The sequence below is a fragment of the Lagopus muta genome, chromosome 2, assembly GCF_023343835.1.
Source record: "Lagopus muta isolate bLagMut1 chromosome 2, bLagMut1 primary, whole genome shotgun sequence".
In the NCBI taxonomy this organism is placed as follows: Eukaryota; Metazoa; Chordata; class Aves; order Galliformes; family Phasianidae; genus Lagopus; species Lagopus muta.
Window position 1 is genome coordinate 54,702,439 of NC_064434.1, and position 26,588 is coordinate 54,729,026.

General features: G+C 39.8%; 1 long non-coding RNA gene across 1 annotated transcript in view; it reads right to left on the reverse strand.

Moving 5' to 3' along the window:
- Window positions 1-26,588, reverse strand: part of LOC125689516 (uncharacterized) — a 51,850-nt gene that overhangs the window by 13,095 nt on the left and 12,167 nt on the right. The window contains exon 4 of the long non-coding RNA XR_007375317.1: window positions 1,037-26,566. This is a non-coding gene — a long non-coding RNA (uncharacterized LOC125689516). The remainder of the gene's footprint in view (window positions 1-1,036; window positions 26,567-26,588) is intronic.

Consider the following 26,588-nt stretch of genomic DNA (forward strand, 5'->3'; position numbering starts at 1 on the left):
TGCCATCCACAGCTTGATTTGGGATAACAACCACTCTCCGCAGTTGCACTCCCTGGGAGCAAGTCATAGGCATGGTCTAAGAATTGCTACAGGCCAGGGGCCACTACCAGGAAGTTTTGCAGCCACTCTACCTTGGAGGTACAAGAGGGTATAATTTAGACACAAGCAATGTCAAACTGATCTTGATGCCAGAAAGTGGTCACAGGTACATTTAATTTGGTTTTACTGACATAGCTGCTGGGAGCCCAGCAGTTTTCTCAGTGGAGGAGGCAAAGGACTGCTGTAAGCCTGCACAAACACTCTGCTGAAAATGGCTTCTGGTCTGTTATTGGCTGGATGTCAGTCAGTATTGAATATTGAAGTCATCTCACTTTATGAATGCTACAACTGCTAATCCTTTTGAAAAGGTCTGAAACAGCTCCTCATGTTACAATTGAAATTCTAATGTTGGTTCCTGGCAGAATTAATTTCCCTAAACACACTACAGCGTATTTTTTCTTTATTGTTATTTTATGACCGAGGTTTTAAATAAAATTAGCAAAACTGAACCGTAGGGTGAAAGAAACGTTTCCTCCCCTCCCTGGCTCTTCACGGTGGCTGAGATTTATGCTGTTCAGCTCCTCTGTGTTTGATTCACAGAGAGGGAGGCACTGTCTATTCATCTTTTTTAATAGACACAGATAAAGCTGCTTGATTCTGACCACATTTAATCTCACAATAGATGCTTTTTCAAAGCTACTGCACATTTACACCAGGAAACTGCTATCAGTCAATGATATTCAATATCCACTACTTTGTGCACATCTGTCTTTTCATATTGGGTCAGTAAAAAGAAGATTATTTGAAATAAATTTATCTTGTAATGAGAAAATAAATAAAACTTGTCACTTTCAAGAATAAAAGTGTGTTTTAGTATAGCAACAAGGATGATCTCTCTTTAAAAAAAAAAGGTAAACTTTTTCACATTCACACACTGTCTCATTCATCAAACATCAGAAAGTGGTGAAAAAGAAATCTCCAATCAAGCCAGACTTACCCTTGACTAGCTCTTCTGGAGCACTGTGCCCTTGGCAGCCAGGCAAGCCTTCCACCTCCTTCTCTATGGGAGGCACGCTGGAGGGGCATGCAGGGAAAGCAGGTAGGGCAATGTGCACAAAGTGGTGCCACGCAGCGTCGCTCTGCTTTGCTCAGACAGTTCAAATGCCTGTGATCAAACATAAAGTTGTTCTGAGGCAATAGCCTCAGAGAATAAACCTTACAAGGATAATTCTATCCAGTTTATGTGCAGATCTATTTGTTTGTGCATGTCATGTGCTTGCACACATGCATATACATTTCCATAGGCAATGCTAGATGGCATGTTGTGCTGCTAGCAGATGGCTGACAGGAAGTGACCATCAGAGCCTGGCTCCTTCTCCCAGAAGAGATGAAGCTGCCAGCTTTTTGTGAAGGGCTGACTTTCACCACAGATTGTCCTTGAATGCAATTAGGAAGCATAAGGATAGTTAACCTGATCATAAGCGGGTCACTGAACTGCGTTATGAGTAGGCATTGTAGAAATACTTGGTCGCTAGTTAAAATTCTAGTTCCATAGGAACAACTGAAATTATAGGGATTAATTTTTTATGTGTAATGTTTGACAGTGAGAGAGCGCTGAAAAGAAAACCAATTCTGCTTCTGGATCACAGGCTTTCTACATTTTCCTCCTATAAATTATTATTACTGAGGACACGTGGTTTTAAAGAAACTCTCTTTTCTGGAAGTCTGGGAGTTTATAAACTCAAGCATAAAAAAAAAATCAAAACGATCACTAGGTTTGCAAGTGAAGATAAGAAAGAAAAGAAGCTTTTGAAACCCCTCCAGGCAGATTTACAAAAATAAGACAATCCTCAGGGACATGGCTGACAGTCCTGCCTTTTAATCCCCAAGCCTGATTTTGCAAATTTAAAATTTTTATGTAGTTAACTGTGCTCATAAGTCGAAGGTTGTACAGAGGGAACTATGATTAAAACATCAGTAAGGCATTAAAGCCTCTAACATGCTGCATAAAGTAATGAAGCTAAAATATTTGCCTGTTAATTGGCCTGTAAGGTGAACATGTGTGTAGACTACTGGAAGAATTTGGCTTTTTGTCATTATTTTCCTTGAGAAACAAAACCATTAGCAAAAACAAGTAATTGAAACTTTGCCATACTCCTTCTGTCGTCAGTGCTGAAGACCCTACATTGTGCCCAGCTCTCCATCACAGAGGTATGACAGGAGCTGATGTAAGGTACAGAGCTCAAAACTCAAAAAATGAGTTCTTCTCCTAATGTTCTTTATCTGACAATACTCACCTTTCATTGGAGCTTGCCAGGTCCTCTGGCTTTTCCTTCCTATCCCAGCTGGAAGCAAACAGCAAAGCTCCACCATGACAATATGATGGCAGCAGGAGCAAGACAGGCTCAGTCACTCCATTAGTGCTGATTGCCTTCCCGGCAGGCAGCTCATGAAGTTTATACTCAGACTAGCAGTAATTTAAGCAATCTGGTCTGCTACTAGCACATTTTCATTATCAGCAGGAGCATAGAACTGGATTTCACTGTCACCCAGTTCTGTCCCTGGCATAATAGTCATTAGGAGATGCAAACTGAAATCAATAACATTTAATAGGAGAAAGCAAAGTAAGCAAAAGGCTAGTGAAATTCTGTGGTTGAGCACTGACTTTTCCACCTACAGCTAAAAGTATAGGTACATATGTTTAGCATTATTTTATCTATGACCATGAGAAATTTTAGTATAATTCTGTATTTCCAAAGGCATTTCCAAAGGAAGGATGAAGATGAAACTTAATAGAAAAAGAAAAGTTCTTCTGGAAAAGATCTGTTTTATACTGTGGGAGAGTAGAGATGTACAACTGTGCTCATTTATTTTAAAGCAGGGATTATGGCAAAGCAAAACACTAGGGAAAACTGAAGCATGCACACAGTTATCAGTATAAAATCTTCTCATTTACTTCCTACTGTGTAATTTATTCATCTCATGGTGTAAGGGTACATCGAAGAAACAAGTGAAAACATGTTTTATCAGAGTTCAATCAGTGTTGTGGAAAAAGAAAGATACATCTTTATCCTTTAGGCAGTCCTTCTCAGTTGTAAACACAATCCAACAGTCTTACAAGGTTACTCACTGCAATTTCTACAGAATAATTAGTATCAACAGTGTTCACAGTGATGAATTTTCAAAAGGCCAGAGTAACTGTGATGTCTGTGTTAAACCCAGCTTCCCACCATCCATCATCTAAAAGAGCAGCATACACAACCAGCCCCGTTGCTGGGCAGGATACAGCTCCCTGCTTGCAGCTTCCCACAACACTGCAACCAGCACTGATTTTCCTTCAGCTCCTTTCAAGCAGGGCTCAGTGAATTCTCAAAGCTTAAAGTACTTCCCCTGAGGTTTCCTTCAGTCTTCCAGAGGACTGAAAGAGGTTCACAGTGTCTCAGGCAACACCTGGTGTGCCTGAAAAAAACTGTGATTTATTCTCTGGTATTGGTCAGTATCTTATTCTCAAAAACCATCCATTACTATTCTTCTGACCAGCTCACTGCAGGATAAACAAGAGTCTGACCTGTAATTCTGTCTTGCTCTTCCAACACACCGGATTTTTCCCATGGCAGCAGGCAAGGAAAACCAGCTCAGGCATATTAAATGTTCAGATACCAAAGTATTCAGAAACCTTTAAATGTTACACATAGTTGACAAGAGTAGGTTGCAAGTTCTGTTGGTGAGCTATAGGATAGTCAATGTCTAGATAATGTCTGAGCAACAATGAAGGAAAAGGCATGTGATAAGGACAGTCCCTGTTTCTTTAATGATTATATGTCAGTTGGGGAGTCCAAATACTCTATTTCCCTTTTCCGTCTCCAGCAAAATAAAAAGGAACTTCAGGCCGCAGAGAATAATGTCTAAAGAATTTCATTCCTGAATTTCTAATGCCTGGGAAATGTTTTGAAACCCCACTGCCTAAGGAGAATGCTATTTTCTACCAAATGTACACTGCTGATGATGATGGCAAAGCACTGAGTATTCAACCTTCGCTTTTATCCAATTCCCTTCTGTAATCTCCTGGATAAGAGCAAGCAAAGCTTTTAGTTTTAGACCCTTCATATCCTTCCAGGAAATTAAAAGATACAAAAATCCACCAGGGGATGCTCTGGGGTTTAAAGGAGAAATAATGAACACTTGTTAGTGAGAAAGGAAGAAAAGCCTGAAGAACCTGAGGACAGAACTGTAAGGAAAGAAAGCAATGAATTTTGAGACCAAGATATTGGCTAACATCAGTTAATAGATCATTACACATATGGCCTTGAGGGATTCCACACTAAGAAGGCAGTGGAGGAAGTTTCTGCAAAACAGGAGGGAGACATGAAGATTTTGATCTATTTCTTCCTCTCATGAGGAAAGAAAAGCAACACACAGTAAGGACATCTTCACAGCAAAGGACAGCACTAGCCCATCTGGCCTGCACAAAATCTGGAGAGGATGATCAGAGTTTTCAACTGAACTTAATTTCAAGGCAAGAATTTTTTTTGAAGAGCCACACAAATTTGGCATTTCTTCATTTTTATTGTTGCAAGCTATTTGCAACGGAAATAAAGAACAATGAAAGAGAGGACATAGACGGTTGCTGAAGGAATTCAATATTGGTTATAACTATGAACACCAATGATTACCAACATGTTTTAAATTTCCTACTCGTGGAAGGCATTTGATGTCTTGTCCTAAATGCTCATGTTGCCTACTGCAGTCCACCTTTGGCCCTGGACTGCTGGGAAGCACAGTGTGACATTTGTCAGTGGCAGACCTGCTGTCTGCAGAGGTGAACACCATCAGTGCACCTTGAACTTTTCAGCATTGACATCCTAGTGGGACTGGAGAAGGAGCGAAAAAAAGAGAGGTGTTGGTAAGAGAGGCTGAAGCAGTGTCCAGGGAGAAGCTCAGATACAGCATATAGGGGAATTGTCCATTTCCTCTCCCTACCACTTGTGATGTCTTCATAAAAAGGTGTTGTGTACAAATCATAGGAACTCAGAAAAAGTGACAATCTATAGCATTTCTAATTTGTGTCCAAAGAGCTAACTTCCCAACATTGAAGAAAATCAGGAGCAAGCTGACTGGTAATGATGAAATCTTTCCAATCAATTTATAACAAAGAAGTAGGAAAGCAAGAAAGCCAGAAATCAAGAAAGTAGAGAAATATTCTCGCATCAGTAGTTTAAGGTGATTCATACCAAAAAAAAAAAAAAAAAAAAAAAAAAAAAAAAAAAAAAAAAAAAAAAAAAAAGAAAAAAAAGGCCAAGAGCTAAATGAGATGCTAGTTGTGAATTAAATTTCACAAAATTTCAGAAAGTACATTAGCTTTGTATGAGTAGTAAAAAAAAACAAATTAAGGAGGTAACACACTTAACAACAATTGGAACATTTCAGTCAAAGTTATGGCAGAAATGGAGCAAAAGTTTATTATTAACAATGTAAATAGAGTGCAAAAGGAAGATAAGTTTTACCAAACAAACCTAGTACTGCATTTCAATGAGATTTCACTTTTCTTTGATAACATCACCAACATTGGCATACAGCATTTTGACAATATCAAGAGAAGTATTGATAGCAACTTTTGCTGAAGAAAACATGCCAGTAGCTAGCCAAGCCCATAGGCAATAGCAGGCCTGTCAGGCAGGGAACAGCACGTGTGTTTTTAAACATGTTGTAGAATTAGGTTACAAATTCAGGCAGGGGCTAACTGAGGATGAGACTTCTGTCACCCTTCATGTTGTGAGAATTACACACTTTCACTTAGGTGTAGAATTAAGGGAATCATGGAGTATGGAAATGGAGCTTTCTGCAAAAGCTCATGAGGACACAAGAAGCTTAGCAGAAGCAACTGTAACAATGGCAGGAAAATGAAAAAAGAAAAAAGGAGTGAACGGTGAAATAAGTTGAAACAGCAAATTAATAATTATTTCAAGGAATAGATCAGTCAAAAAGAAATGAACTGTGTGAAAATTTTATAAATTAACAAATTTATATCAGCTTCATTAGTCTTCTCCATTTCACTAAAAATCTCAGCTAGAGATCTGTAAAAAATCCTAGAGGTCTGTGCCCAGCTGGGAAATGAGAGTTTCATTGCACACACAATCAAAACTCTGCAGGGAATGGTGCCTGAGGGACTTAAACAGGGAAGCAGGGGGACATGTGGGAACTTACAGTGCTCCCTAAGGATGGAAGTCCAAATAACCCAAGCCAAAGCAGATCTGCAGCTGTCAGCTGAACGTGAAAGAGACTTGCTGCAGATAAGATCTGAAGCACTCTCACTTTACCAGGGGAGAGATGGCTGACCTGACTGCAGACCCAGAGGGAGCTGACAACACTTGTGAAGCTGAGTTTATGACTAGGCTCAGATGCAATTGTTAGGCAGCAGCAGTGGGGACTTTCTACACGTCTCCATGGAGAATTTACCTAGATTTTGAGATGTATATTTTTAAGAATGACTAATGCTATTCTGCCTTTACAGCTAACTGTGCCAGGATGTGATTTCTTCCAGCACTGATTTGTGAAACATTTATTATACACAGATACACATATAGCCACCAATTACTGGACAAAAAAGTAACCTTACATTTCCACCTACAGTACAAATCTGCCTCTGTAATCAATAAAAGCCTGTTAAATATTAGTGAAGAGAGAACAAATGGGGGAAATAACACACCGGAAAAATGCTGCTTAGATTTCAATCAGCTGCCAAAAAACTTCTCTTTTTAACCCATGGTTTCCAGGAACACAGCATGCTGCTTGGCACTGCCATTTTTCTCCATTATTTCAACACTGACTTTTGAATGCTGGCAGCAGGCTTATGGAAAACATTAGTGACAAAAGAGATTTCTGAAAAGACCTTGCCTTGTATGGAAGATACCAATTCAATAAAGCTATGCAGAAAATGTGATTCAAGAGGGCCACATACATGCTTACATTTTTATTTGTAATCACAAGCCCAGCAGGAGAAGAAAAAAAGGTTGTTTTCCAAACAGAATTTTAGTGGAGAAGTGGGGAAAACTGACTGAAACTGGTAAAAACAGTGCTTCTCACCAGTATTGTCTTCTCGTCACCTCGGGTTCCCTCTTCTGCCTCTATTCTTCCATCTGTTATTCCTATATTTAACTCATTCAGACTTCAGGACACTGCCCAGCAGTGAGCATCTCCAGACTGGCTTTAACCAGCACAGGGAGCAGATCTTAGCCAGGCCCATGCCCCAGCTGTCAGCCCCTGCAGCAGCACAGTCCCTGTGCACAAGACTCCCTAATGGGAGACTGAAACAGTCCACGGTGAGGCCACATTACTGGCAGCCTGCAGGACACAAGTCCTGTACCTCTGTCTCTTCAGCAAAGCAGACTGTGTCACAGCCCTCCCAAAATTTCAAAGAGCTGAACCAGTTGCTCTGTTATGCCTCCTTTCTCACCTAATTTCTCTAGTAAACTGTTTACAGAGGTGCAGCCTGTTTACAGAGGTGTAAGAAGGATTTTTGAAAGGGAATATTCTCCATCCAGTGGACCTCTATGGTGTAACTATTAATGTGAGATAGAGATTAAACCCCAGAGGGTGGTGCAGCCACATACCATTGCTCATTAACTACCCACAGCAACACAGGAAGCAAACCAAGATTTTTTTAATCTGGATAATTTGGCATTTAATGGCTAGGAAATGCCCTCTCAAGAAAAGGAATTTTGCTAGTCACTGTGCTCATATTTTAGAAATTGATGCAGTACCCCTGAATTTAGCAGAGCTCTACCAGTCTGCATATGCTTAGGCACTGTCTGCCAGGGCTAGATGTGCCCAACTCCCACATCAAACAAGTGAGCCACACTACCCGCTCCCTAAGTCCTCATGTTGTCTTGCAGGTGTTCAACCTATATATTCCTGCACAGCTTTCTGTGGCATGAATGTTGAAATGAAACTGCACTCACTGCTGATAAAGGAGCGTAACCTCATTTTTGTACAGAACTGGTGCCATGGTGCTGCTTGGTAAGTGGGGAAGTGAGGTGTGCTTCAAAGAAAGGAAAACACAAGCATCAAATTACAGACACTAGAAGCCTCCTTAAAGAGTCACCTGAGCTGATTTTGTGAGCCACTCTGTTTGCCTGACACCCGGTACACACTGAAAAGCTCAGCTGATTAGAAAAAGGACCGGATCTGATAATTCCACGTGATGAAGAAACACATGTTCTGTGGAGGCCGTCCTTGCTTCAGCACAAGAAAGCTCATTGTGAAATGCCAAGGGGTGAGTGGGAGAACAAAATTCCAGAACCGTGCACAAAATGCAGCTGCATATCGATCGCTCCCCGACAGGACTGCACAAGTACTGAGTGTGCAGGTTTCTCGAAGGAGACAGCAAGCAGAAAATTAAGTTCTTTTGCAACACAAAAATTGCTCTTCTGAATGGTCAGTTTTCTACTGCATGAGGTTGCCCACTGTAGCTACAGTTGCTTAATTTCTTCAAAAATTATTCAAATTCCTGGGCTTTAGAACTATGGAAACAGTGAAAATTTCCAAATCAACTGTTGAACTGTACTATATTTACTTTAGCTCGTGTGCTTATAATAATGGAGATTCTTTTGTTTTTCTAAAGCACTGTGCAGGCTTTTAGTTACATAACACCAATCTTGGAAAGATTTGACCTTGTTCTGTGCAACAAAAACATACGGTAGGGAGCCATCTCTTAGACCCATGGCCCATAGTTTAAGCCTTGCATGAGATTCAGCTGTAAAAACAGTGTTCATGCTCCTCTGAAGAGTTACTGAGTGAGTTTAGCAGTAGGCTTTCTCAAGAGGATTTGCTTTCATGGCCCACAGCGTCCACAGCCATATACTGGCTAACGCAGGGGAGAAACCTGCAGTGTACTCTGTTAAAAGGCTATCACATACTTGGTTAGAGCAGATAGGAGCAGATCCAAATGCAGATATAAAGTTTCTGCTCCTTGGACTTAAACTTGGGCTACTCACTGCTGCAGCAAAGCAGAACAACTGGTGTAGGATCATCCAGAGCACAAAATAATGCATCAGCAGACAGTGCAGACCGAAATGCAGCCTCTGCTAACCTCACACCCAACCTACACAAAGAACAGTCAGAAATACGATTCTTCAGCTTCTATTGGGATCAAGCAGACAAACATGAAGCAAAGTACAGCCATTTCACCTTGAAAAGATAATTCTAAAAAACAACTATTCTAAAACAAAGGAGATGATGTTTCATATCAGTGTAACAGTAAGTACACTGACACATTTTGTAAGGATGGCAAATTAAGATTTGTGATAGCCCATTTGTACTAAGCAATAGGAAAACAGCAGACATTTTGGCTGACATTAGGCAGTAGAAGCCTATGAAAATTATCAGATGCCTTTTAGCATCAGAATCTGGGTGCCTGTATTAGAGCATATTAGTTTAGTTGTTCAGATTTTGGGCACTAGGCTGTGGTAATGTGATTTCAAATCTAAAGGTAAATGAACTCTCCACACCTCAGAATGTACACCAATCTCACTGTGTTCACTCTGTAAAACTATCACAAAAATATAAGTAATGCTGTTAGGAGAGGCAGCATGTGATTTAAATCAGGCAATATACCTAGGAGACAAAAGATCAGATGACCTTTCAGGCACACAAAATTTTGAGTGGAAAGGAAATTCACTCTGTTTTTCCTGATGTTGAGCACTTGCATCCTGAGCCACACCACAGGGCTGAGTAATGGTCTACAGCATGGCTATGTGGCAGCTTCTGACGCCCTTTTGATAAACAGAATCATTGTCTATTAACCACCCTTCTTTGCTTTAATCACTGAATTGTGCTTTCTGTTCTGGAACAGCTTGATGAAAAGTGGGAGAGCTGTAACACAAACACCAAATGGTGGGACACCGGCTCTAATAGCTCTTTACCAACAGATAAAGTAGTGATGAATTGACCCAGAGGAAAAAATGCACAGAAATATAAATGTCCATATCTGCTAGAGCAGTGCGGAGAAAATTGGAGGCAATCAGGGTTATGTGTGCTCAGAATGTAGCCACACCAGACGCAAAGGCACACAGATAGGGCAGGGAAAACTTTTACTGATGCTGTAAGCATTTCAAATGTTAACACATACTGTGATCACCTCAAGTACTTCTGATGACAAGTACTGAAAATTTCTATGGTCCAAACTTAATTACTAAGTGTTTTTTTAATGGTCAAAAGAAGTCCTCTCCTATTTGATTCTAGAGTCTCCTAAATTGTTCCAGTACTAATTTCAGAATGGATCAATGAAATACAGAAGAACCTATCATCCTGTGCAATTGGACCACATACACAGTGTTTATTACATTAAAAGCTTTTCAGCCAAGCACTAAAACCAGTTACAGAAGCCATAACGTGTCCTAGAGCTCTACGGGCTTGACGAGGATAGAAATTGCTAGGCAATTCCAGCCAGTACCCTGGCTGCTCAGGGAAGCAAGAAGTATTGTTCACAGCTAGAAATATGCAGAGGAGGAAGCAGTTCTGTGCTGTCAAAGATCTCCTTATTTTTGGCTTTCACTGGAAAGCAGCAAGCTGTAAAATGTGCAGTCAAGTGATTCTTCCTTCATATATAATAAACATAAATGCTTTCTTGCAGAAATCAGTGACTCAGGGAAAGGTTTATTTGTTCTCCAAGTAATTTGGGAAGCCAGAGAAGAATGCTGTTGGGGAGTTCTTGGCATGAGTTTGCAGTGTGAAGACAACAGCATGCAATGGAAGTTGGGAAATATTTAGAAAATCTGAAAACAGATTGCCCTACATTGTTCCTGCCTAAAATGATCATCTCTCATCAAGAGGATACACAGCCAAGGAAGGAGGCGCTGGGATTCACAAGCTCCAGCTACACTGGCCTTTGATTTGGTGTGGTACAGGGGTAGGAGAGAGGGCAAGGAAAGGATACTGCTGCCTGCCTCTATAGCCCCAAAAATATAGTAGTTTTAACTACTACAGTAGTTTTAACAGGAATATTTTTTGTTGTATAATACTTTAGTCATTACTGCTGCTCATGGGCAGCAGGGGAGGTATTTTTGTCCTGATGCTAAGCTGTACAGGAAAGAACATATTTAGAGACAGCCAAATTTTTTACTTTATTGAATTTTGCCCTTTTGGCAAAACAGAAGTGGTCACTCACTATTTTGACAGGAAGGAGGGAGGAGGGTGGAGTAGGGAAAAATGTAAAAGAGAGAGGAAGAGAAAGTGCATGAGAACAGACTCATGTAATCCTTCCCAAACAGTTCCAATTTTGATGAAATGTGACACGTTCACACAACTCAGTTTGGTGAACATCTTTGAAAAAGCTTGGTTTTCTCTCAGCAAGAAATAAAAGAATGTTTCAGAATCTTACCAGCTGCCACAAAAGGGGACATCTACTTTCCAAGAAGATCTAAGTAGGTTTCTCTTGGTATGTATCAAGCAGGGCTTGAATGTGAGTAAGCTGTCGACTTATAACCTGGTTTATATCCACATGGAATCCTAAGCCATTATCATTCACATGGAGGACTCATAGACAATGTATTTGCCTGCACCTTCATGGGCAACTGTCTGAATGCAAAGATATTATTTCAAACCAATTTCTTTAATTTAGTGTCCTGAACCTACTATTTGGAGGCATTGTATTAAGCCACCATTTTGCTTTCCTGAAAGGCACTTGAGCCACAGAGGCAACTAAAAAAGCCCACTGGGGTTAGAACTGAAAGAGAGAAGCAAAAGACCAGCAAGTTCAGAGCTTCATAAAAACAACTGAAAGAAACTTTCCACCAGTGAATATTGTGTCAGTCTTTTGACTGCCCAGGATACTGGCTCTGGGTGCAGTGGGTCATTTTCCACGTTAGTTCCATGCCTTTAAAGAATTTGATCACCTGTCTGCCTGAGTTTGTGACTGACGATGGTGCAGCAAGAGCAAGGGCCGAGATCATAATCAAGTGTGATATTCACAAGTCCTAATGAAGCAGAAGAACAGCCCAATTTATTCCTGCAGATTTACTTCCCTATTACAAACCGTACAAGAAGACAGTAAAAATGATTTCTGACTGAGATCGATTTCTACTTTAATTTTAAAAATAACAATAAAACCCTAACCTTGCAGCATCATACATTTTATTTGACTAGAAATTTGTATTATGTTGAACACTTTTACCTCCATTTCTTAAAATGCAATGGAAATCCTAGAAAATCCAGAACTTCGGTTCAAAAAGCTTTTTTTTCCTCTACATACACTGGTAATATCCTTAAAAATACATTGATGATTTTTTCAATTCCATTTCCATGCACTTAAAAGAAAAAATACACATAAGAATAAGAAGGACATCTTTGTTTCTGTTAGGGCTGCTCAGCAGATTAGCCAAAGCAACAAGTTCACAGTGACTACCAGTAAGTCACCACAGGATGATGCAACATCACAAGAGGCCATTTTCCACACAATTGTTTGCCTTCTGTAACAACTATGAGCAAAGTTACCTTAGTTCTATCAATTTACCCTGTCAGTATCAACTGTAAAGCAGATCAAGGTCTTCAAAAAGTCAAAGGTCAATTGACTTTTTATAAAGTAGAAATTCCGTATTTTGGGATTGTCTCAGTTACATCATCCATGGCAGCTCAGCTCAGAGCACAGTGTGATGACAGTAGTTGTGGAAAGGAGTCTCATTTCCACCCTCCTTACCCTATTTCTCACACTATACATTCAAACCAGGATGCCACTAACCTGCTTGGCTACCTGGGCACACTGCTGGCTATGTTCGCTGCTACATAAACCTGCGTCCCATAGGCTGGATGGGAGCAGAGCTATGCATAACTTATGCATGTTCAAGTGCTCATTATGTTCTGCACAACAGAGGGGCTCTGTGCTCAAGATGGATCACTGCACCTTCCAACAGTCTATTTCACTCCAATTGTATGTGGGAGTCATGAGTGGTACATTTGCACAAGCCAATCTGAAAAAGAAAGCCAGCCAATGCTTATCTGCTGGGAACTGGGGAGCCCTGTGAGCTTGCGGGCACGAGGACACCTTTGATCTCAAAATGGGTACTGTTAGCAGCAAGGTGGATCAGGCCAATGACCTTAAGTGCCTGTCTGCATCCTGATCAGACTAGAATGGGAAGTTTTGCTAAATCTTTTCTACAGTTACGTTAGGTAGATCTGCTATTATGCCCAAAAAGAGCTGTGCAAATGCTAGGGTAAAAATTCTGAGTGTCCTTTAAAAAATGACAAGGGACATTCTCTTCGGCTATGTTCCCACTTTCTCATTCTTGAAAACTTTCAGTTGCCTGCTTGATTAGGTCAAAAAACCTATAGAAGATGGGGTTTATGCTTACACATGCAAGAACTTCATGTTCTACCTCACTATGTTTTCACAGTAGAGATTTGGCTATAATTATATTCCTCTATGTGAAAGCAAAGGAACAGTATGTCTTATCTGATCCAAACTTTAAACCCTGAGCTACAGAGCTTGCATTTTGCATTCTCAGCCCTGAAAATGTAGGGTCAATCAAAGTTAGGAACAAGTTAGCGAAGTCATTTTGATTGATGATTTTGAGTTCATTTGCAGTTTGTTGCCTCACTGAGCACATGAACTATCAGTGAGAGGTATTTCTACAGGTATGAGTCAGTGCCTGCAGCTGGAACTGGATGCCTACCATCAAGTTAATACAAAATCTGGTAGAAAGGGATCACCAATCATACTTTCAACAGTAAAATCTGTCCACAGATATCTTAGCACTATTCTTGCCACATATCCCACAGAAATACTTACCCTGGCTAGCAGCGTGTTTCAAAGGAACTTTCTGGGAATCAGGGATCCCAGATATTGAATAGCACTGTACGTATGGGATTTTATGAGGAACTCAATGGCAATCAGAAATACCAGATATTTATTTGGGGATTGGAATTATAGAGTTCAACTCCAGCATTTTCTGACATTAACAGAAACACACAGAGTGCATCAGCCACCTTGAACTTCTCCCTTGCAAGCTGACCCACTGACACTATTAGTACTCTTTGAGATGCATCTGAAAACAAAAAGTGACATAAACTTGCATCATCACAAGAAATTAGATGGCTAGGTGTCCATGAGGTTCTGACCCAAGTGGGTTTGTAAGCCCCTATACAACAAATAGTAAGTTTCCGCTCAAAAGCTGTACTTCCTGGAAAGATCGTTAAAGCAAAATGATCCATTGTAATGCCTGTGCTTTCTTACAGCTTTTGCTCTCTAATAACCTGTATTTTTGGCACAATTTTCTTGGCAAAATTCAATGTTTTCAAATACTTAGAGAGGCAAGTAGTCACAATTTCCATCATATTTGGATACAGATCCCTTTCATTTTCTCTTGATGGTAGATTGTGGTGATACCTTAATTTATGATTTAAATTTTAAGGGACAGTCATCCACAACATTTGCCTAAAGGGACTCCTCAGCTAAATAAATACAAATCTTTGAATAAAGCATTGGCCATAATCATATGTTTTATTGGTAAATGCCTGCTCAGGACTTCCACACTCAGCATGGAATATCCAGTGGTCCATTTACTCCAATCCAGTTTAGCAAGTAATTTTGCAGGAAGAAACCTATCCCCTTTATGTTAAAGACTAAGTGATTGACATTGGTTAGACAACTCCTGAAGCATCCAGCTTGAGAATATACTTGTCTTTCCAGGTTCTGAGCTGGCATAGTCAGATTAAACAACAGTACATATCACATCAGCTCTACAGCACAGCAGTTCTTTCAGCCGAAATATGATAACAAAAAGACTCATCTGCGGAATCTAGAATTCCATCTGGAATGACGTATCAAGAAAAAAGAAAAAGCCCATCTGGAATGATATATCACCAGTTCTAGTCTGCCACCACACATCCCTATGAAATATATGCATCAACCATCCTTTGGATTTACTGAAAGTGGATTTACCACAGTTTATTTATTGTATTTGTTATAAACAAAAGTCCATTCATTAAAGAAGAGCCTTAATTCATTTCACCCTCTTTCATGCCCTGTCACGTTACAGATATTCCTGTTTCACAATCCAAACAAGCAAAACAGAATACTCCACCCTTTGGTCCACCAAAACATTCGCAGAGCTGATGATAAATATCCTTCATGGAAGAAATAAGAGCTTTCACATGGTGCCTTAAAAAGAAATGTTTGAATGGAGTCAAGTTCATAAATAATTTAAGTTATTTTGGACAAGTATTTGTGCTCATCGGGAAAAAAAAAACACCCGTTTTATTACTCTGCAACAAAAAAGAAGAGCTGGTGGGAACTCAAAAACAGCATCAACTCCCTTCTTTCTCCTGATGTTTGTAAATCATCTGGAGCAAGTCCCCCATGTACACTGAGACAAAATGCTAATTGCTGCCAAAACCAAGACAAGCTGCACTTCAGAGAAAAGCTTAGACTGAATAGAAGACTGACACCTTCTGTATCTGCTGAAAGAGGACTGTTTCTGATTCCTTAAGAGGCAGAATGGGGCCTAAGAACGACTTTTTCTGATTCCTGGGGCAAAAGGTTTTCAACATAGTTTGTATGCATATCACAGAACAAATAGAGTGTGACGCACTTGTCACTCCTCACTGCTTGCAGATCCATGCAGCAGATTCGCATCTCCTCCCCTCCAGCGACTCATAAACGCAAGACAACAAATTGTTTACGGAATACTTTTGGCAGACAAAGATGCTTTTAGAGCCTTTCAAAGAAATCTCTCCTCATACATATTCCTTACCATTTCTAATTTCTAGACTGAATGTTCCCTAATAACAGCTTCGGGGCTTGACTTTCTAATCATCACTCAGGGTGTTTTAAGGTGGTCTCAGTTTCTGGCTCAGTTCATACAGGCTCAGAGGGAAATGACTTCTAGAACTTTGTTGCGTCAGAGCAGCACTAATGACCCACTAATGAGGTGGGAAGCATAAGGCCACAGAGAACCTAGGTCTGTTATGGGATGCAAGAGGAAGGAAGGAAGAAAAATTCATGGGAGTTTGAATGAAGGATTTGCAGTAACAGCATCACTCCTCAATCTGCAATTCCCCTGCTCTCCCTCTGCTTTTTTTCTCCTTGCTATCAGATCTCTCAGAGGTGATGACAGAGCAAAGCCTGTACTGAAGCTGCCAGCAATGAAGTAGGAAGAAAAATGCAGTTATGTAACTTTATGAACATTTTGCTTACACAGGAAATTTAATCAGTAAAGACATCATGTACTTTAGCACTTCCTAAATAAGCAATATTATCTTTAAAAGGAATGAATGGTAATACATTAATTCCCCTTCTGAAGGTAGAAGTACGTTTCATGTCCTTTGCCTCCTCAGCACGCTTATAAACACTGCAGTACTTAAGGATAATGAGCTCCTGGGCTACTGGACAGTGAATATTTTGTTTGGGTAGCTCTTAACCTTTTAAGCTCTGCTGAGCACCATATGTTGAAAGACTCAAGAGGTGAGTTTTAAAATCTCCTTAACAAGGGCAGGTTCTTTAGTACCAGTGGCTTTTCAAAAGGTATCAGTTGTGCCGTAGTTGTGGTAACACAGTTGCTGCTTTGTTTTCTGACTCTTGGAAAGTCGTTTGGCATCTGTAATACCCTAGAATCTGCTCAGTTCCAGAGCTGTACTACTGAAAAATCACATTGCAGATCTGAAATAACAGTCTTCTGCTTTAAATTGCAGCATCTCCAAACATTGTCCCCACACTCCATTTGGTGCAGAGGAGGGAAGATGCAAAGCTGTGACCATCTGCTCCTTGGAAAGATTAGGTCTAGTCACGGTTTGAGCTCATGCTTCTTTTTCAGTCTCCTATTCACCCAGGGGAGTCATCAGGAGAAAAAAAAAAAAAGGGAAAAAAAAAGGAAAAACCCCATCCACCCTAAAGCAAAAGAGCTGTAATAAGCCAGTTTCTTCAGTGTTAGATTCTTCTCTGATGTTTTTACATAGCCAATTTACTGGAAGGTTCCTTAGGCAGCTCCAGGTTTCTGCCAGGCAGGACTCAAGGAGCTTCTTAGCACATCTTAATAGGACTCTGCAAATCCCAGGTGACTTACTATGAAAATTAAGATCATATGGGAAAGAAAGTTTATGTCATCCAATATCTAAGCATCATTTTAATAGGGGAGAATGAATCTGATTATTAAATTAATCTCTAACAGTCTCTGCCAATAATACTTGCGTCTGAAGGTGAACTTTTGCTACGTAAAGACACATCCAGGATTATATGGTTATAAGGATATGTATGGGTACATATGGATACATATGCCAAATGTCACTTCAGTTAAAAAGTAGGCTCTATAGTGGCATTATAGCACTCTTCCACTACTGCCTGTTCTAGAAAGGACAAATAGAAGACGCTCTGATCCCAATAAGTAACAGTTAAAATGAAGGATACAACTGTGTATACAACAGTGTCACAGGAGACTAGGAGTTCAATCCATGACCAAAAAGAAAAGCAGAGGAACTTACGGGTAAAACCCATTGCAGCTTCATTTAAGTCTGTGTAATTTAAAACAGAGAGAAAGCAACAGAAAAGAAAAAGACATTTGAGCAGGTTCATTCAACAGAGATACATTCATGGGAGTAATCAACTCTAGTAATTTTCACTCTTCAGGATGTACATCAAATGAATGGCAGAGTTTAATATAGCCTTTTCTAGACATTATCTGTACTTTTACCCTTTTCAGGAACTTGTTCATATATTACCATGCCAATAATTCCACTGGACTTCATTAGGAAATTCACAATAAAACAGATTTTCATTGGTAACTACTAACTAGTCAAAACCAAGATTTTTGAGCTAACCTGTACTGAAAAGCAGACATTTCTCAGAAACTTCACTGCTGTCCCGCCACTCCTCCTACTGGGTGTCTAAGGATGTCAAGGGTTCCAGCTTCTCAGCTTCTGGGGCATTTTACTACAATAAACACCAACTCACTCACCAGATCTCAAGTTCTCAGTTTCCTTGCCATCACTTTGGAAGCTTAAGCTCCCAGTTGCCTATCAGATTCTCCTTCTTGGTCTATTTCTCCATACAGTCCTATTTAAAGATAGCCCAGATGACCAGCTCAGCTTATTTTATGTTTCATACCACTTTCCAGGTCTCCTTTTTAATTTTTAAGAGCAAAGTACTGTGCTGAAAATGAGAGACATCACTGTATGCATCAAGTAGAAAGCATTCTACTTGGGAGCAAGTTACCTCCCAACAGAATGCAGCTCAAGCACTGAGCACATTTCTCATTTTGCCTCATACCACTGTAATCCTTGTTACAAAGATCTGCAAAGACAAGTTCCGCTCCTCCAGATGGAAATTAAAATGCAATGGGCAATATGCAAGGTGAAATAAAACCACACAGTCATGTCATACACTATTAAGGCAAACAAGCTCTGTTTGTCTGTAGACATGCTGTTGAAAGAACCAGAAAAATAATTAGTTAGAGGTGTTTGAAGACATCACCTCAGGGTTAAAAAGAACAATTTAAATTGAATTTGACTTGTGCCATGAAAAATACGCTACCCAGTGCCCAACCAGCAGAGAGCCACTAAATGCAAGCGATGCCTGGGCACAGCAGATGAAGCAAAGCAAGCATAGAGTATATAAATGCTGTCCATGCAATTGATCATTAATTGAAAAGAGAAAAGTAATATTTCTCATCCATCTCCTTCAACATATGACATTAACATAAATCAACACTCTCACAAGCTTGACATCTCTGGAGATGAAAATATTCTGTTTTTAACAGAGTAATCCCACAGATTCCAATCCCACATGTGCTAATGAATGACAGAGAACAAACACAAGACTTTGAGGCCTTAAGAATTAGAATAAGTAAAAGTTACAAGGAAGAGCACTAGAACAAGCATTCAGCATTCTATAATGATTTTCAGATTATATCAGGGAAAAAGAGAGAAGTCCATATTTTGATCTTAATCAAAGTTTGTCAACTTTACAAACTACATACTTTGTGTTTTTAATATTACCTTAATTCTCCTTCTTAAATACTGATGCAAAGCTGAAAAGAAAATCATTGTAACCAGGAACCAAGATGGGATTTGAACTACACTTTACCATATAAACAGATATGACACAAAAGTCAGATGCTTAATAACAGCATCACTCTATAAAACAAAACAACCACAGTCTACTCCGTAAGCTTTCTGTGGACTGTAACAGTTCTCCTCACATCACTTGTTAGGATGAGAAAATGAGAGACAGAAACCAAAGCGCTTAAGCCAGCTCCTACCGATTTATCAGATGGCATTAAGTAAACAATGAGCACTGCAGGTGAACATTCCATGCTGGAAAGGAATATCAGTGTGGACAAAAAAAAAAAAAAAAAAGCACTAAAGAATTTTTTAAAAGCTGGCTAATTCGTACTACTTTTTGTCCCACGAAGAAAAAGGGAAACCTGAATTTTATAAATCCAATATCTAAATACGATTTTGCCATTAAACAAACAAAAAAAAAAAGTAGAATAAAGAATGAAAACAAAAGTTATTTTAGCTAGATGTAAATGCTTCTGTTACAAGAACTGCAAAACAAAAATGATTTGGGTCTTTTCAGCTATGAAGAGATAGATGATGCTTTCAGTACAGCATGAATATTGCATTGCTTAAGCCAGGTTTCGTACTGCCAAGCCTTTATTGATCTGAACTTCTTACAAAGCCCCCATCACACACCTCTGACCACCGTACAATCTTTTAATCTATTAATAATCCTTGCAGCACCCTGCATGTCAGTCCAGCACTGTTATCACCATCTGCCAGGTGAGCTGATGTAGAGTGGTTGGGCCCTCACTCTCCTGCGCATTCTGCAGAGGTACTCCTTCATCCTAAGGAATGGCTCAAGATGGCTGCTCAGCAGCCACATAAACCCATATCTGCCTTGATTATCAGTAATGTTCACTCAAGATCTAATTATACCAGGGGGCCGTTGAATTCTGAGGATACTCTCAAGGCACCATTCATGCTCTGGCAGTTCCTGGCGATTACACCAGAGCTAAGCCCTAACCAACCAATAATCCAAGAGGCACCTGCCCCAATAAAGGGGTTGGGAAGAATCATGCATGGCTATGGTTTCTCCCCAGGATGAGAAAACCTTCTAGTCTTTGTTCTCAGTTAAGTGGAGGAAAGCAATGAATCCCTCCCTCCAGCACCTTGGACGTTTTCAGTTCAGCTACCCACAAATCTGTTTCAATTCCCCACCTTTGCATTTGAGAAATTAAACCCTTTCAGAGGAAAGCATCCACAGATAACAATCCTATGAAGTACATTAGACTCACCTCTAGGCTGGTGCTTAAAATTTCTCTGTATATTTCCTCATGGCTGCCTCTCTGGAGATGGCTGCTTCTGCACATACCTTTGGAGACCCACGCTTTCCCTGGAGCAACCATGCAGGAGCCAGATCTTACGGTGCTGAAGAGAAAATCTGGGTACAAGAACTTTTGAGTACCTTATCCTAAGTAGCTTTCCAACAGTAGTGGAGTAAAGGTGAAAGAATGTGAAGCAGGGACAGAAATTTAGACATTCATGCCTTTATTAGTACATTCCAGCTGCTGGACTACCCCACTACTGGGCTTTATATATTTCTGAAAGGAAGTAAGAAGTATTCCTGTCCTGACCAACCAAGACTGCTTTTATCGAGCAATATGATCAAAATCTCTTTTCTCAGCCATCTGGCAAGAAGGCAAGCACACACAGGGTGGGAATGTTAATCTATGACATGAGCTTCCTTCATCTTGTCCAACTGATATAACCTCAGTATGCAAAATGAGAGATTGATTTATGCAGAAAGATTAAAATCATTAAGTGTGTTTAGCTTGGCCAAACTGGATCTAAAGTAGGAGGTGACTGCAAGAGTTATATAATTTGGAAGGCATTAAAATTGAGTAAGGAAATTAAATGGTTAGGTTAATCTGAAGGAGTAGAAATTGTCACAGGCCGTGGTTAGGTGCCAAGAATTTTTATTCTGGACCAACAAAGAGATTAAAAATTGCAAAAGGCCCTGTTTTCTATTAAGCAACTCTGAGACACGTATCATTAAAGAAAGATAATATTACCCTCTGTTGCAGTGTCAGATTCACAAAGAGTGTGGCAGAAAGGCAGGGAGAGATTCCACTTCTGAACTCAATCAAAATGTATTTATATCATTTAAGGCCTTTAATCAACAGTGAAGCCTAAAATAAAGTAAATCCAGCATGTATCCTGGGAGGTAAGACAGTCATAACAATAATTTGTGGTACAGATGTTCTTAGAGAGTTCAGTGCTCCACATAGAGCAACTGACTGCCCAGCTCAAGCAAACTTAAATATTGTGTCATCTAAGTTAGACTTCCTTTATGTTCAGTTTATAAAGATACAATGCATGATATGGAGGCCTACCCCTACCTCTCTGAACATCAACTGAGGTCTTATGCAATCTTAATGGATTGGATCCAGACCTCTCTCTTCCAAAGACACATCAGTGTAAATAGACAATATTGACAAAGATGGAAAGGCAAGAGCAGGAAAAAATGTGTCTCCCACCTTCCCAAAGGACAAAGCTCTGAGGAGAGGTGAGATTCATTTAGCTCACCTTGGTCAACACTTACATGACTCCAACTGCCTGGATCATCCATCTTTATCTTTTAAAATGCTTCTGCCTCTTTCTTTCATGCCTGCTGAATATGTTACCAGTGGGAAAAACAAGTACTTACCTTTAAAATGTGCCTATAAATAAGGTACTGACACATCCTCCTTATAAAAAGTTCTGTGAATACATACTGATAGAGCTTTTACAAAGACTGATCCGAAAAATCGTGTTTCCTTGCTATCTGAGCATGCTTTACCAGTATGCCTGAAAGCTTTTCCAGTCAATCTTATCCTATAACAGGCCACAGGTTTCCACGAGTTTTCTGCATGATTCACACTGCTTTGTTTATGAAAGACTGACTTATCAGGGAAGCATGCCTCTTGAGTATTAGAAGCGCATTAGCAGTTTTATCTGTGGGGGTAGCAATGGCATAAAGAGCATACTAACATAACAGAATCAACAACGATCAATTTATTACTCAAATTTTCCATCAACTGTTTAATTGACCCATTCTAAGCATACTCAAATTAGTTTCAGTAAGTTATATGAACAATTTCCAGCTACTTGGGATCTGTCAGAAATGCCATTCTTCAAATATTTCAGAAAGAAAAGGAAATATTGCTATACTATAAAAACAAGAAAGTAGCTATAATAAAGATAGCTGTTGATGCTGACAGAAAAATGATCATTTCAAGCATATCTGTAAATGATTAAATTGTCTTCAGTGAAATTTACTTTGTACTCGCAGTTAATTTGAAGCAAAAGTGAATGCTTCATGTTCAAAATTGATAAGAAGCATGTAAACAGGAGGGAGAAAGATTGCTTACGAGGGTGAACAGTGATAGGACAAGAGGACATCTTAAACTGAGATAGGGGATGTTTAGGTTAGATATTAGGAGGAAGTTTTTCACACAGAAGGTGGTTACACACTAGAACTGGTCACCCAAGGAGGTTATGGATGCTCTATCCCTGGAGGCATTTAAGGCCAGGCTGGATGCAGCTCTGGGCAGCCTGGTCTGGTGGTTGGCCACCCTGCAAATAGCAGGAGGGTTGAAACTATATGATCACTGTGGTCCTTTTCAATCCAGGCCATTCTATGATTCTTTCATAAGATAGGGAGCAAAACATTACAGACACTAAAATACCATGGATGACCAGTTCACATTCTTGCATCTTATGTACAGACATTCCTCTCCCAACTCCACGCTCACGACATATACCTGTCACACCTAAAAACTCAGGCCTTCTCTTTTCACAACAGTCCCACAAGTCCTACATCAAGATCAGAGATTCCTGACTTCAAGGCATACAGAAATCTCTTCCAGGGGAATTTGCACGGCGGGTGGCAGCAGATATTCTTAATAATGTCTGTGTGGGTGAATCCCTCATGGCTCCCAGAGTGTGATGAGATGCTAATACAATTAGCACTCAACACAACTATACCTGTAACTCCAATGTAAATGGATCTCTGTAGGATGAGGAAGGGAGCACTGGGCTTGGATAGAAAAAGGGCTAGTCATAGGCTGGTTACCCCAGAGGTTAAAGAAGAAGAGCAATTAAGAAAGAAGAGGGATAGGACTGGAGTCCCCATTTTGTCAGATAGGAAATGAGGGGGAAGAAACAGGAGTGAGGGAGCGAGTTGTGGCTTAAAATGTATGTGTAGAAGCAAGGTGTATAATCAATGAATACTAAGATGTTACAGCTACAAAATACACAAGAGAGTTATGTAAAGCAGATTATAATAACAGAAAGAGACTAGATAAAAAAAGCTTACCCATACCCTAGGCTCGCTTATAAAACTCCAGCAGACTAGATCTCCAGGAGAGATCCTTCCCTACTGGTAGTCAGCTCTTAAGTGGGTCTAGGAGAGGTGGAGCCAGGCTCCACACCTTCTGGCAGTACAGGTGAATTGCCTTCAGCTGTGCTCCTGTGGCTGACTCATTGCTTGCCTCAGGTGATCAATCAGAGGTTCAGGCCATGATTCAGCAGTTCCCAAGCACAAAGAAACTAAGGTTGGAAAGGGAAGGTGGGTGGATTGGAGTGCTGGTTTAGAAAGTAAGGAGGGGGCTGCATCCTGTCCTGAAAGCTAGCAACTGCTGATGTGCCTGAAGTGTTAGAACCCTGGAAACCCCATCTGCATCAAGTTCAGAGTAGAAAATGAATTTCAGAAAAAGTGTATTACAGCTGACAGCTCCCTATCCACTCTTCCTCCTACTACTCTCCTCCCAAATTTTTATTTTTTTTTTAATCAAGAATCAAGAAAAGGGTTCAGCTTTGGAAATGTGGTTCTGCTCTCAAACTATTTAGCACCACATCTAACACCCTAAAGTGCACCCATGGGACAGTGGGAGCCAGAGCAGCTGAAAGAAGAGAGTATCCCATCCTTCACCTTGGGTATGTTACTTGATGCTTTTACCTCAAAACTGGACTGCCAAGAGAGTACTGTGAGGTAGCTTCAAGGTCTGTAAATGCAAAGCTATCATTTGCAGTAGAAAGGAAAATTAAAACAACAAAATTGTATACAGGCAATGATACCAAGGAATAGCACTTGTCAAAAATACACATATTTTTTCCGTTGACATCTAATGGGCAGGAAAAAAAAATCCAGTAACATACTACAGATTCTTATCAATCAAACTACATCCTACAGATTTGATTCAACAGTAGCCTACTAGAGTTTTTCCCTTGTAACAAGAAGCACTTTTTTTTCCCCCTAACACATACATACCAAGGCATTTCACCAAGGTGAAGGTACATGTCCCATCAGAAACTTGTTAAAGATGGAAAGACAAAACCAAATCTGGATAAAGTGCAACTTTCATTTGGCAAGTGCACACCAGACTAGACTTTTTTTTTTCCTCTAAATGTGAGATAACCCAGCATTGAAGAGAGATTTGAACTAGATAATCTTCAGAGGTTCCTTCCCACTGCAGCAACTGATTCTGTGTAAATACATTGGATCTAATTTAGCAAAGTGTGTGATACAGTGCTGTCCAGAAAATCAGTGGTTTGACTGGGGAAGAGAAGAATTGCTACATTGATAAGGAGAATTACTGCATTAATGAGGAACTTGCATGCACCTACAGCCAACACAGGGCAGACAAGTTGAGTCAGAGAAGAGTTAATAATTTGGTCACTGGTCTTTGATTAATATTTCCTCAATGTTTTTATCAGTGATTTTGATATCAAAAAATAATAATGAAATTTACTGCTGACAAAACTAGGAGATGTCATTAATGAAGAGGAAGACCAGAACATCATCATAGAGAAACTGAGTGCCCTTGAATTCCAGAGAAAGAAGTTGGGTAAACAACTTGACAAATTTAAATTAGTTAATAAAATAATGATAGCCTTCCACCAAATTCGAGAAACAATATTTGGAAACTACCAATAGAACAGAAGTCTTGGATGTCTCAGTTAATCACATAAAACCTATGTGTTAGAAAAGAACTCTGAATAAATTTAAACTGGAAAACAAGTTTGTCTAACCAGCAGAACAGTGAGGTCCTGGAAAATTCAAATAACTCTGGAGAAACTAAGGAGAAGAAATTCAGATAAATTTAAGACAAAGCCTGAGCAATCTGTGAAAAGGTCTATGACATGGTGGTCTGGAAGAGAAAAGGAAGAGAACTTTGCAGCCTAATCTGAAAATACTGATATTGATCTCTTCACTTGCTGCTTGTTCTTTCACATTTTCCATCACCTGCAAGGATACAATTTGATTTATCTCAAACTTACACAGACTGTGTGACTGTGACACCTGCTGAAGAAAATCAAAATTCATTTCTTCATTTGCACACCTACATTCTTAAAAAACAGATGTGCTGAGTTTGGAATAGTCAAGAGGGCTAAAGCAATACAACCCTTGTGTTTTGGATTGACTTAGTGCCTCTCCAAAATCAGCTAATGTGCATCTCATTTTTGGTACCCAAAGGGAAAATATGCATAGGAAATCATGGTTGTTAGCCATCCTTAAATTAAAGAGTAACTATTATCAGTGCATAGTGCTGAAGAACAAGCAAGCATGTATGACTCAAATTTAAGATCACCAGTGAGTTTAGAGGCTCAAGAGAGAAGGGTTTGGTTTTTTTGTGGCTTTTTTTTTTTTTCTCTTTTCTGTTCTAACAGGTTAAAAAAACAGCATGAAGAACATCCTGAGGGCACATAACCTAACAACTGTGTCATGACATGTATTTTAGAAAGAAAAAAAAAAAAGATTAACTGCCATAGTGAGCTAAGTGATTCATTAGACAATGTTGCAGACAAAGGAACAAGTTCCTTGCTGCGTTTGTAATGACTTGAGAACAAAACAGTCTAGCTAAGATACCAGAAGTGTTTGACCCCAAAACACGAGGTCACTAGGTTGTGCTCACATTACTGGTCTGGTTCAGAGCAGCAGTACAGTGTTGTCCTGAGTGTTTCATTTTACCACCCAGCAGTACGGTTTGGAGAGTAGCCTTAGCACATTCAAACCAGACTCTCTATGCAAAGTTCCTCTCTCTACACAGCTCACCCCAGTCCATAGTGGAGAGAGAAAAGGACTGAACTGGTGAGTGGTCCTTCAAGACAATGTATGAGATGTCAGGGAAACAGATTAAGTCTAATCCAAAATAAAATACCAAAACCATCAATAATGTTGATACATCAGGTGGTGATTCATCTGCTTCAGCCCACTGATCTGCTGACGTCACATGGAGTTGTGCACCTACATAATCAAGTACACAGAGACAGAAACATTGTATCTCCAAGTGAAGATTGTGTGTTAATAGCTACAGCAGGTCTGTGATTACCATTGGTTAGCAATTTTTTGTTTTGTTTTTCAAGGATGAATAGAACTCAGCTGTACCTCAATGAAGTGATGATTAACGTCTCCTTTTTGTAGCAGATGTGTATGTCACCAAGATTCCATATACGTGCTCTCCAGTTGGTACAAGTTACCCTTGGAGAGACAAACACTGACCTAGAACACAAGACGACTTCAT